The 12,627-nt window shown below is 47.5% G+C and overlaps 1 long non-coding RNA gene across 2 annotated transcripts; it reads left to right on the top strand.

Moving 5' to 3' along the window:
• Positions 1-1,691: 1,691 nt before the first annotated feature.
• LOC108518948 (uncharacterized) lies at positions 1,692-5,401 on the top strand. Of its 2 annotated transcripts, none has more exons than XR_001882489.1 (2): positions 1,692-1,846; positions 4,079-5,401. It is a non-coding gene; the product is annotated as an uncharacterized LOC108518948 (long non-coding RNA). The 2 variants fall into 2 exon arrangements; XR_001882490.1 differs by having other exon boundaries at positions 3,218-5,401.
• Positions 5,402-12,627: the final 7,226 nt, after the last annotated feature.

The following is a 12,627-nucleotide window of genomic DNA, read 5'->3' as shown; positions in this document are numbered from 1 at the left end:
AAAAAAAAAAAAAAAAAAAAAAAAGAATAAAGCTTTATTTATTCATTTTTAACATGGGTGAATCTTTAAAATATGCTAAATGAAAGAAGCCAGACACAAAAGACCACATATTGTATGATTCCATTTATATAACATGTCTAGAATACGCAAGTAACCCCCAGCCCCTGGCGACCAGTAATCTACTGTCTGTCTGTATGAGTTTCCTTGAATGTTTGGTAGAATTCATCACTTAAGCAATCTGAGGTTGGAGTTTTCTTTGTGGGAATGTTTCTAATTATGAATTCAATTTCTTTAGCAGATATAAAAGTATATCAAATTTTTATTTTTTCTTATGACAATTTTAATGCATTGTGTTTTCAATGAATTTATCCATTTTATCTAAATTTTTAAATTATTGGCATAAAGCTGTTGGCAATATCCTTTTATTACATCATTAAAGTCTTGGGGATCTGTAGTGATGTCTCCTGGCATGGCTAATTTGTGTTTTCTCCTTTCTTTTTCTTGATCCAGCCTGCTAAGTATTTATCAGTTTTATTAATCTTAATCAATGTGTGGCTTTTAAATTTTCTCTGTACATTTGCTTTTGATTTTATTCATTTCTGCCATTATCTTTATTATTTCCTTTAGTTTTCCTTCTCCTTTTCCTAAATATGCTCCCTTCTGGTTCTTCTACAGCCCACCCACACCTTTAAAAATAGTCTCCTTGAAATTAAATCTTCCTCAAATTATCCTAAATTAAGTGTACCATGTGTTTCAAATTGCAGCCTCAACTGGCTCACTGCCTTCTTTACCCCAGCCTCCATTGCAGTGAGGTTGGGGGGCCATATGACTACTGCTGACCAATGGACTGTGAACAGAAACTACAGCAGTTTTTTCTTTAGTGTCTTGAGATTAAAGCATAGATCATTCATTTTCTACCTTCTTTTCTAATGTAGTCAGAGTTGTAAATTTTCTTCTAAGAGCTGTGCTAACTGCATCCTACAAGTTTTGTATGTTACGTTTTTATTTCCGTGAATTTATAATTTCTGTTATGATTTCTTCTTTGACATATTGAATTATCTAGAAGAATGTGGATTATTTCCAAGGGGTTTGGGGTATTTTTTTTTTTTTTTTTTTTTTTTTTTTTTTTTTTTTTTTTTTTTTTTTTTTTTTTTTTTTTTTCTTTGTTGAAAAAAAATTTTTTTTTTTTTTGGTTATTAGTTTCTAGTTTAGTTTCACTGTAGTCAGGAAACATATTTTATTATTTTAATCATTTGAAATTTGTTGAGATTTATTTATGGCTAGGCATATGGTCTATTTTGGAAAATGTTCCATGTACACTTTAAAAGAGCACATATTATGCAATTGGTAGGCGTGTGGTTCTATATATTGTCCATTGGGTGAAGCTGGATAACTGTATGCTTCAAATTTTCTATAGTGATCTTTTATTCAAAATTGCTACTTATAAACAGCACATAGTTGAGATTTTGAAAATCCAATCTGACCCTCATCCTTTTAGGCTGTTAATAGCCCTAGCTCACCACATTCTCCCTTCTGGTTCTTCTACAGCCCACCCACACCTTTAAAAATAGTCTCCTTGAAATTAAATCTTCCTCAAATTATCCTAAATTAAGTGTACCATGTGCTTCAAATTGCAGCCTCAACTGGCTCACTGCCTTCTTTATCCCAGCCTCCATTGCAGTGAGGTTGGGGGCCATATGACTACTGCTGACCAATGGACTGTGAACAGAAACTACAGCATCACTCCCATGGAGCCTCCTCCATCTGTCTTCCTTGTTGTGACAATCTCAGAGGCTACATTCTTTCAGTGCCTGGGCTACAAGGTGGTGAAAAGCTGCCCAACCTGGTAAGTACTTACTTTGTGTGAGTAAGAAGGAAACATTGCAAGGGTTGGAGCACTGAGATTCCCGGGTGAGTTTGGTATTTCTGAACAGCCAATTTTGCCTTGACTTGGGATCAAACCATATGTCTACTTTGGTACCATGAGTATAGCTGTTGATGGATGTTCACCCTGTTTTGCCTTTTTACTCCCTTCCTTCCTTCCTTGGTTCTTTCATTCATTCTTCTTTCTCTCTTTCTTTTCTCTATATTTCTTTGCTTTCTCTCTCTTCCTCTATTTCTTTCTCTATTTTTCTTCCTTTCTCAGTTTAGTTCTCCTGTGTTCCTGTTGATTCCAAGCCCTACAATTTTCTTCCAGTGAATTCCTTTTCCGCTTTATCCAGACAGCCAGAGCGGGTTTCTATTGCTGGCAGCTAAGAAACCCAAATGGTATACTATTTTCTGCTTAACATTATATCATAGACATATTTCTATGCTATTAAATATTATTCAAAATATTATTTTAATGGCTGCACAATATTTCATCATATTTATGTACCATAATTTATTTAACCATGCCCATGTGTTTTAGTAAATTATAAACTTCTATTAAATACTTACAGTGAATATTATCACATTTACATTTTTGGCTTCAATCCTGGACAGCACCTTAGGACATCTTCAGAGTGAAATTACCAGCTGAATAGTGTGAACATTTTAAAATCTCTTGTGGCATGAAGTTAACTTTTTTCCTAGAAATTTTATACCAACTTGTATTTTCACATGTGAGATGAATAAGAAGACTCAGTTTTACTCCACTCAATGAGATTGAGTGCTATAATTACATTTAAACATTCTTTGATAAGCTCTAGGAAAAAATCTCATTGATATTTTAATGGGCATTTATTTGATGACCAATGAAGCTGAATATTTTAAATATTTTATTACATATTTTTATTTCATCTTCTGAGCATTTCTCATTCACTATTTTTCTATTGGAATGTTCATTCTTATTGATTTGTAATTACTTTTTACATATTAGAGTTATTAAGCACTCCNCTTTTGTCATATTTCTTGCAACCATTTTATTCTTGTTTGCAGTTTCCCAATAAACAAACTAAATAATTTTTAAAACAGAGATTTAAATTTTATGTATTAAATTCTACCTTAACCTTTGTTATTTTTTCTACTGCTTTAGGTTTAAAATGTCTTCATGTACCCACAAGATCAAACATTTGTTTGCTTTTTAATGATTTCCCTTTCTTACATTTAATTCTTTAAATCCTCTGGAATTTATATGAATGTATGGTGTGAAGGAAAGAGCTAATTTTATTTCCTTCCAAATAGCTAACCAAATGTCCCGGCATCATTTATTGAATAATCCGTTTCTTCCCTACAGGTTTGCAACGCCACCTCAGTAAGCTGAGATGTGGTAATCGCCATGGCAACGGGGCTGCCTTAAAAGCATTGTGCACACACAGTGAAAGACTGGTGCCTGGTAGAGTTCAGTCTGGTCTCACTGCACATCTTCCCTAATTAAGATGCACCTTTTGGTTTTATCTTTTTGGGGGGGAAAAAAACCCAAAATCCTCCCTTTATAGCCACGAGGCAGAAGAAAAATTAAGGCCAGGATCCTTTCATGCCCAATATGGACCTGCTTTGTGGTTGGAGCATGGGGGATCATGGGCAGCAAGTGAGAAAGTGCACAGTGATTTGCCGCTGTTACATCCTGAGAAACTGGAGGGATGTCATCAAAGTCCTTGAATAGCTGGAGAGTGGGTGTGGGATGGTTATGTTTGAAAATGCAGCTCTGCTATAAAACAAAGCAAAGACTACACTGTTTGCCCAGCAAGAGCCTAGCTGGAGACCCTAAGCCTAAGATAGAAGCTTCTGCCATCAACAGGCCACAAAACCCATACTTCCTGCTCTATGAGGCTTCTGAACTTGGTTCCCTGGAATCCTCCCTCCTTATCAGGTATCTGTGTCTAGGCCTAGGGGAGACCAGACCAGACCGAGGTCTGTCTTTGTCTGCCTACAAGGTCAAGGCATTCTACTGCTGTAGATCACTTGTTTATGTGCCTCTAAAATTTGTTTGTTAAAGCCTGAATCCCCAGTGTGATGATATTTGGAGGTGGGACCTTTGAAAGGTGATTAGGTTTAGATGAGCTCATGAAGATGGGGCCCTCATAAGGGTATTAATGTCCTTATGCAAAGAGACACAACAGAGCTTGCTTCCTCTCTTTCTCCCCACCATGTGAAGACACAGCAAGAGGGCAGCCGTCTGCAAGCCAGAAAGAGAGCCCTCACCAGGAACTGGATCTGCTGGCACCTTGATCTTGGACTTCCCAGTCTTTAGAGCTTTGAGAAATGTCGCCCTCAGGTCAATGGGATATTTGTTACAGCACCAGGTACTGTCTGAGAACTCCATCTTTAGAGAGGCCCCAGGGAGCCTGTGTGCTGTGTCCCTGAAGAGACAATGAAGGTGCTTGACACCCAGTTTGAATATTGGGTCACGGCAAAGCTGACTGCTGCTGAAGGAGAGATGCCTTCTTATGGCAAGCCATAAGAAGCAGCAGAAGTCATGAGCAGGCTGAAGCTATGAGGCCAAGACAAAATGACACATTGCCACAAAAACAGGGACAAACAGGCGACAGGCAGCGCCCATAGGAATCAGTAATCTCCTGCTGCCACTGAGGCCTTGGCACTAACTCAGATCCAGTACTGCTTTCTTGGGGCCTATTCTGACTCCAGTCCCTGTCCTTGGGGTCCCCTGAGATCCCTGTAGCCTTGTAATAAGCCCACATTATCATATTTCCCCTGCTGGCTCCACCCTAGAGCATTTCCAACAATTTCCAGTGCTTTTCCCCTTCTCACACCACCGGGCCTTTGCATGTGCTAGTGCCTCCCCAAATTGCCCTGCCTTCTCCTTCACCCAGACAACTCCTACTAAATCTCTCAGACTCCTCAGCTGTGTCCCTTCCTAGGGGAGGGCTCTCCTCCCTCCAGTGAGCCCGGCGGTCCTCCCTGGGATCCCCTGCTCCTTGTCTTCCCTGCCGTCCTCACTGCCGTCCTTGTTCTCTACTCAGAAGGAGGCAGAGGCTGGCCTGCCCCCACTCTCCTGTAGACTGACCAGATGAATTGACCTGGGCAGGGCAGGTGTGTTTGACCAATTATCTGGGCACCCCATGGCTCAGTCAAGTCGACACATAAAGTTAACTGCCATAGGGCCCCTTCGTTGTATTTGTCTATGAATAAAAAAACAGCATCAACTCCAGGTATCTGAGGGTTCTGGAGGCAGGTTCTGTGATCCCTCATCCCAGATGAGGATGCGGAGGTCCAGTTGTCACTCACCCAGATCACACTCTTATCTGCTGATGGCAGGAGTGTTTGATGGGATGTGTGAGCCCAGCCATCTCCCTCGGGACACATCGGCTCATTAAATTTGCCAGCCCTTGCCTGAAAAAGTATTTAATTTGCCTTTTACAATGCACTGATTGCAAGTTAATTTTGAAAGTTATAGGTGGCATTAGAATTTATTAATAACATTGGAAATAAATCTCCCCAGAATTCAATTAATTGAAAACCTCATGAAATTCTTTTTTGACAATCCATAAAGCCGGTCTGGGAGAGAGGTATTCCAGGAACCTTGGGAGTGGTTGGAACTGCAGGCGTGGAGGGTTAGAGTGGGCAGGGGGCTTCTGTTCTGATGTAGGCCTGTCTTGGCTTCCACTTGCCCCTGCCTATAACCTCCAACATGGCCTCTTAGGGTTAGGGGAGAAGCCACGCCCCCATTGTGAATGTCCAGCTATGTGCCAGTGTCAGGAAAGAAGCCACGCCCCCATCGTGAATGTCCTGTCATGTGCCAGTGATTCATTTGCAGTGATTCATCTGCTCTGCACCTGGCCTGAGCTGGGGACGCAGACGTGACCTGGCCCACAGGACACTCACAGGTGACTGGAAGAGACAGAGCTGGGAGGGTGCGCTTTGGATTTAGGGAGGTGAGGAGTGAAGCTGGGGGACCCCAATGGCACCTTGACCACCCTTGGCTGAGCCCAAAGCCAGAGTCGGGCTGTTTCTGCCACTCCGGTAGGAGAGTTGCCCCTTGTGGGTCTTCAGGACATGCTGGGAACAGGCTAAGAAGAGCGTGTCTTCGTGTGAACCTCTGAGGTTCAGCCCAGCCCGGGCCACCTCCACACTGTGGCCGTCATGTCAAGCCCTTGCCAGAGTTACCGTCTGATTTGGGGGGTCCTGACTTTCTTCTCTGGCTGGTGGCAACGGCGGCGGGGCAGGCCGGGGTGCCTGGCTGGGGACTAAGAAGTTGCTTTCAGGCCCAGATTCTGGGTCCCAAAGCAGGCCTGCCTGCCGGGGAGACCCTTGGGCCTCCTACCACTAGAAGAGGGGAGGCTCCAAGGCAGGGTCCTGTCTGAGCCTGCAGCCTTGCTCCACCCCAGGGCTCAGCTGGGCTGAAGGGATGAGGACAAGAGGGTCCCACAGAGTCAGAGAACTCAGTCACAGTCCAGGGCCTCGGGCACACCAAGGACTATGATTCAAATGAGTTCTAGTCCCTAGGAGAGAGGCTTTGGAAGAAAAGGTGTTAGCTGGTTGGGTGTGGTGATTCATGCCTGTAATGCCAGCTCTTTGGGAGGCCAAGGCAGGAGGATCACCAGAGGTCAGGAATTCAAGACCAGCCTGGCTAACATGGTGAAACCTCATCTCTACTAAAAGTACAAAAATTAGCCAGACGTGGTGGCACACGCCTGTAATCCCAGCTACTCGGGAGGCTGAGGTAGGAGAATCGCTTGAACCTGGGAGGTGGAGGTTGCAGCGAGCCAAGATCATGCCACTACACTCCAACGTGGGTGACAGAGTGAGACTTGGCCTCAAAACACAAAATAAAAAAAAAAGAGAGAGAAAAGAAAAGGTGTCGCTGAAGTGGTATCAGTCCCTTCCCCACCACACACACCCTGTAGGCACATATGTGCCCAGGTGCGTACACACTGTAGCAGATATGCATACCCACACACACATATTCAAGCACACACACGTGCATATGTGTATATGCACTGGACATACACACATATTCTCATGCATGTACACTTTTACACATGCACACATGTGCACATATGTGTACACACAAAGCACACTCATTCTTATGCATGTACATTCTCACTCATGTGCACACACATGAACACACTCATTCTTATGCATGCACACACTTGCATATGCACACACATGTATAGCAGGGGCTAGAGTCAGTTGGCATTTCAGAAGAAATGTCAGGTTTGATCTGGACGCCGGGCCACAGAGGGGGTGTGCGCAGGAAGCAGCCGCCGGAGGCCGAGGCACAAGAGCAGAGGAGACAGGCAGGAAATTTGAGACAGCCATGTCTGCGTCAGGCAAAGTGGGGACAGGGTGGAGCAGGGCAGGGCAAGGTGAGCAGGGACCTGAGCTAATTATCCCTCCTTAATGCCCAGGCAGGTGACCTCAGACTGGGAGCTCTGGGCACACAGGCAGTGAGGGGTCTACCCAGCCCTTCCCCAGCTCTGGCCCTCAAAGCTCAGCTGTGAGCCAGGAGGGGACCTGGAGGCTCCTGCCAGGACTGGGCTGACCCTGGTGAGTCCCCTTTCCCCAGGGGCTGTGGGGAGGGAGGGCAATTTTGGGCAGACGAAGATGACCGTGGTCCAGCCCTGCAGCGTCCTAGCTGAGAACCCAGGGTGCTTTGCTTCCTACACTGAGTCTTGGGCCCTGTGGACAGCTTGGAAGTGCAGGCAGCGGTGTCCACACATGCACACAAGGACCTTTCTGATGCGGGGGAGAGGATCAGATGGGCCCGCCCTGTCTCCTTGGCTGCAGAGGTGAGAGGAGGTGAAGATTTGAGGAGGTCACACAAGGCCAAAGAGCTAGGCTCCCCTTGGGGCTTTGAGGCCCTTCCCCCAACAGCACTGTCCCTTTTCCTGCAGACACTTAGCGCTGTTTTGTACTGGGGAGCCAGCCTCCACAGCTGGACAGAGATGAGACCAGGCAATGGGCAGATCTCCTGGCTGACTCCTGTGGCTGCAACCTCTATGTGTGCAGAAGGCGGCCAGGACAAGGACCCAGGTGACAGCACCAGGGGGCAGAGCTCAGGCTTGAGGCCAGGAACAGGGGAGCCACAGCAGATTCATGAGTGAGGGACGAGTGACGCCAGGCTTGCACTTCAGAAAGGTCATTCTACAGTCAGACGGTGCAGAGAGGCCAGAATGAGACCCTGCCTCCTCTGCTGACTCTTAGGGGTCAGTTTCCTCTCCCTCCAGCATCATAGTCCTCCGAGATCCCTGACCTGGCAGCTGCTTCAGTGTCCCGGGAGATTCATTCCACCCTTACCCAAATCTGCTCTGCCCTTCATCTGCCCCTAGCCTTTGCTCACACTTGGCCTCTTCGGCAGCACCACCCCGGGTTTATGTGAACTCTGCTTTTCATTCCAGAGCCTCTTTCGGCGGGGCAGAGCATGGCTTCCCGAGTCCCACAGACCTGGTCTGGACCTCAGCTTCACCGCCAACTGCCTGTGTGACCTTGAGGAAGTTACATAACCTCTCTGGAGCTCAGTTGACTCACCCCAAAATGAGAGCGGTGGCTGTGACGTTAAAGGAGGTGACACATTTCACTGTTTAGCACTGGATCTGTCCTCCATATTAAGGACCAATTCACACCCAGCCCCTTGGGGAAGACCTTCTCCCTCAGCCCTGTCTCAGACCTCCTCTGGGACCCATAGCATCTGCCACCCTGGCTCCATCCAACACACTTCGGGCTGGCCTGTCCACCCTGCTGGCACGAGCTTGGAAGTTCTTTTTCCCCAAACATTCCTCATACAGCCCTCTCCCCCTCCCCCTAGACTCTGCTGGTCCCATCCAGGCCCTCCTATGGCAGGATCCAGGGACCAGAGGACAAATGAAGGCATCCCATGAGTCTATTTAAAAGTTACACATCGAGGCCGGGCGTGGTGGCTCACACCTGTAATCCCAGCACTTTGGGAGGCTGAGGTGGGTGGCTCACCTGAGGTCAGGTGTTCAAGACCAGCCTAGACAACATGGTAAAACTCCATCTCCACTAAAAACACAGGAGAAAACAAAATAGCTGGGTGTGGTGGCGGGCACCTGTAATCCCAGCTACTCGGGAGGCTGAGGCAGGAGAATTGTTTGAACGGGGAGGCGGAGGTTGCAGTGAGCCGAGATCGTACCACTGCACTCCAGTCTGGGCGACAGAGAGAGAGAGAGAGAGAGAGAGAGAGAGAGAGAGAGAGGAAGTTATGCATTGAGCTAACCAGCTGTTAATTAAAGCAGGCTCTGTCTTCCTACTTTGACAGATATTCCTTTCCAAGGGCCTGGAAGGCCAGGTTTGACGTTGGAATTGTGACTGTCAGAGTCTCGTGCTGGAAGGTGATGGCCAGGGGGAGTCAGCCCCTGTCGTCCTTCAGCCCTTCTGCTTCCCTCCCTAGCTTCCACCTTGCCCCGCGGGGGTCTTCTCAGGGTGCACCTGAGGGTGCCCACCTGGAGCGTCTAAGCTCAGTTCACACCCTCCAAACTCAGCAGCCCCTCGGTTGAAAGACAAAGGCATCAGTGGGCGTGGGGTCTGCCCTTAAGACAGAAGGAGGAAGACCTCGGCGGGGAGAGGGGCAGCTCTGGGGCAGGACATGTTGGTGTCCTGGGCAATGCAGGCAAGTCTCTGTCTTAGGATCCCATCTCTGCCACTGGTTCTGGGGGAATGAAGGCCTGCTGGTCTACTTCCTCTAGGAGAGAAGGTATTTTTTCACACAAAAAAAATTAAAATAATTTTTAAAAATTAAAAATTGAGACTAATTGGCCAGGTGCAATGGCTCAAGCCTGTAATCCCAGCACTTTGGGAGGCTGAGACGGGCGGATCACGAGGTCAGGAGATCGAGACCATCCTGGCTAACACGGTGAAACCCCGTCTCTACTAAAAAATACAAAAAACTAGCCGGGTGAGGTGGCGGGCGCCTGTAGTCCCAGCTACTCGGGAGGCTGAGGCAGGAGAATGGCATAAACCCGGGAGGCGGAGCTTGCAGTGAGCTGAGATCCGGCCACTGCACTCCAGCCCGGGCGACAGAGCGAGACTCCGTCTCAAAAAAAAAAAAAATGAGACTAATTGTTAGCTCCTAGTCCTCAGCGCTTCCATATTGCTGATCATCTGAACACGGCTAGGCTTCTAGCCTATCATCTTACTGGCTTTAAAAATATATACACCTATCACCTATTTTGGTTTGGTTTGGTTTGGTTTGGTTTTTGTGACGGAGTCTTGCTCTGTTGCCCAGGCTGGAGTGCAGTGGTGCAATCTCGGCTCACCGCAGCCTTGACCTCCCAAGCTCAAGTGATTCTCCTGCCTCAGCCTCCAAGTGGCTGTGACAACAGGTGCATGCCACCACATCTGGCTAAATTTTTTTTTTTTTTTAGAGATGGGGTCTCACAATGTTGTCCAGGCTGTTTATTACCTATTTTGACTTCTTCCCCTTGAAGTGTTGGTTCATTGAGGGCAGAGATTCCTGTCTTTTGTTCATGGGAAGTTCTCAGGGCCTGGCTCAATTAAGGTGATCAATAAAAGATTTGTTGCATGAAGGAAAGGAGGAAGGAAGGAATGATACGTGGTTTTGTAACTCCTGCCCTGGCAAAAGGAATAAAAGGGCTAAGGACATTTCTCCAGCCTAAACATACTCACACTCCCTGCCTGGGACAGTTGCCCAGTGGTTCCTGCCAAGGTTTGACTTCAGGCACCTGCCCCACCCCGGGTCTCCCTGTTTGCTGAAAGACCTGTGCCTGCTGGGCCCAGGACCTGTGGCTGGAGGAAGCATCCCAGAGCCAATGGGGCCTGGAAGAAGAGGCTCTGGCTTAAGGAACTTGTCGCCTATTCACCAGCAAATAAAGACAGATGAAGCTCTGGCAGACAATCTCTCTGTCTCTGTCTCTTGCTTCTCTCTCCCTCTCACCTCTTTCTCTGTCTCTCTTTTCCCTTCCCTCCCTCTTTCTCTCTCTTTCCCTGCTCTCTTTGCCCTTTTGGTCTCTGGGTCCTGGACTCTCAGAGCAGCCTGGAATCTCCTTCCTCCACACGATTGCTGTGGTGCTTTTTTATGTTTATATTTTAGAGACGGGATCTCGCTCTGTTGCCCAGGCTGGAGTGCAATGACGGAATCATGGCTCACTGCAGCCTCCAACTCCTGGGCTCAAGTGATCCTCCCACCTCAGTCTCCCAAGTATCTGGGACCACAGGTACAAGCCACCACCATGCCAGGCTAACTTTTTTTTTTTTTTAATTTGCAGCGACAGGGTCTTGCTATGTTGCCCAGGCTGGTCTTGAACTCCTGACCTCAAGAAATCTTCCCACTTTGGCCTCCCTAAGTGCTGGGATTACAGGTGTGATCCACCATGCCTGGCCTGGTGTGGTATTTAACGTTCACCCTCTCTATAGGATTTCAAGCTCCAGGCAGAGGTAGGCAGGGTTCTGCTTGTAGCTGGGCACTGGGCACACGGTGATATAGTTTGGGTGTGTCCCCACCCAGATCTCATGTTGAATTGTAGCTCCCATAATTCCCATGTGTTGTGAGAGGGACCCATTGGGAGGTAATTTAATCATGGGGGCAGTTCCCCCATACTGTTCTCATGGTAGTGAATAAGTAAGTCTCACGAGATCTGATGGTTTTATAAGGGGAAAACCCTTTTGCTTGGTCCTTATTCTCTCTTGCCTGCTGCCATGTAAGATGTGCCTTTCCCCTTCCACCATGATTGTGAAGCCTCCCCAGCCACGTGGAACTGTGAGTCCATTAAACGTCTTTTTCTTTATAAATTACCATAAATTACCCAGTCTCGGGTATATCTTTATCGGCAGAGTGAGAACAGACTAACACACAGGGCAAGAGCTTAATACCTACAAAGGTCACAGGGTGATTCAGCAGTGGTTTGGGTCTCTGTGTTGTACCTGGGACTTGTCATCAGGGTATATGGGCCTCCCTGGGGTCTCTGATATGTCACTGACCCCAGTCCTGGACAGGAGCATGGAGCAGGATCAGGGTTGCTCCTCCCAGAGCCCTGAGGCCACCCCAACTTAACTCACCTTCTTGCAGAGCTGGGGGCCAGGCCCAGCTTACAGACAGTGTGGTTGGGTGGAAGGGTGAGGTGGCCTCTGAAGGGGCATCCCTCACCCTCTGGAGGTAAGAAACAGATTTTGACTCTGGAGGGATAGCTCAGACACAGGACCTAATTGAGGACTAGCTAAAACAGGGACAGAGTGGAAGCATCTTTCCATTGGACACGCCCACCAGTGTGCCATGTCAGTTTACTATCGCCATGGCAACACTCACGAGCTACTGCCCTTTTCTGTGGCAAAGACCCGATGACCCAGAAATGACCACCCTTTCCTTAGAAATCTCTGTATAAACCAGCCTTTAATCTGCATGCAATTAAAAGTAGGTATAAATATGGTGCAGAACTACCCTGAACTGCTGTTCTCTGCCTGGGGAGAAGGAGTCATGGAGCTGTAACCCTGCCCCTGCAATAAAGCTGTTTCTCCTACCTCCAGCTTGCCCTTGAATTTTTTCCTGGGTGAAGCCAAGAACCCTTGCAGGCTAAGCCCCAATCTGGGGCTTGCCTATTGTGTGTCACTCCCAGCCCCTTCCCTGGAGGTCCTGAGGGCAGAGCTGGACCTCCCTGCCACAGAGGCCCTGTGGTCACCCTGAGCCTGGCTGGGGCTGCTCACAGCTTTCCTGGCACCTGGCCAGTGAGATGCAGACCAGCCTCTTGCTGTCACAACATAAACAGACCCACA

The sequence above is a fragment of the Rhinopithecus bieti genome, unplaced genomic scaffold (assembly GCF_001698545.2).
Source record: "Rhinopithecus bieti isolate Rb0 unplaced genomic scaffold, ASM169854v2 scaffold_42772, whole genome shotgun sequence".
Classification (NCBI taxonomy): domain Eukaryota; kingdom Metazoa; phylum Chordata; class Mammalia; order Primates; family Cercopithecidae; genus Rhinopithecus; species Rhinopithecus bieti.
This window is presented reverse-complemented; position numbering and strand designations above follow the sequence as displayed.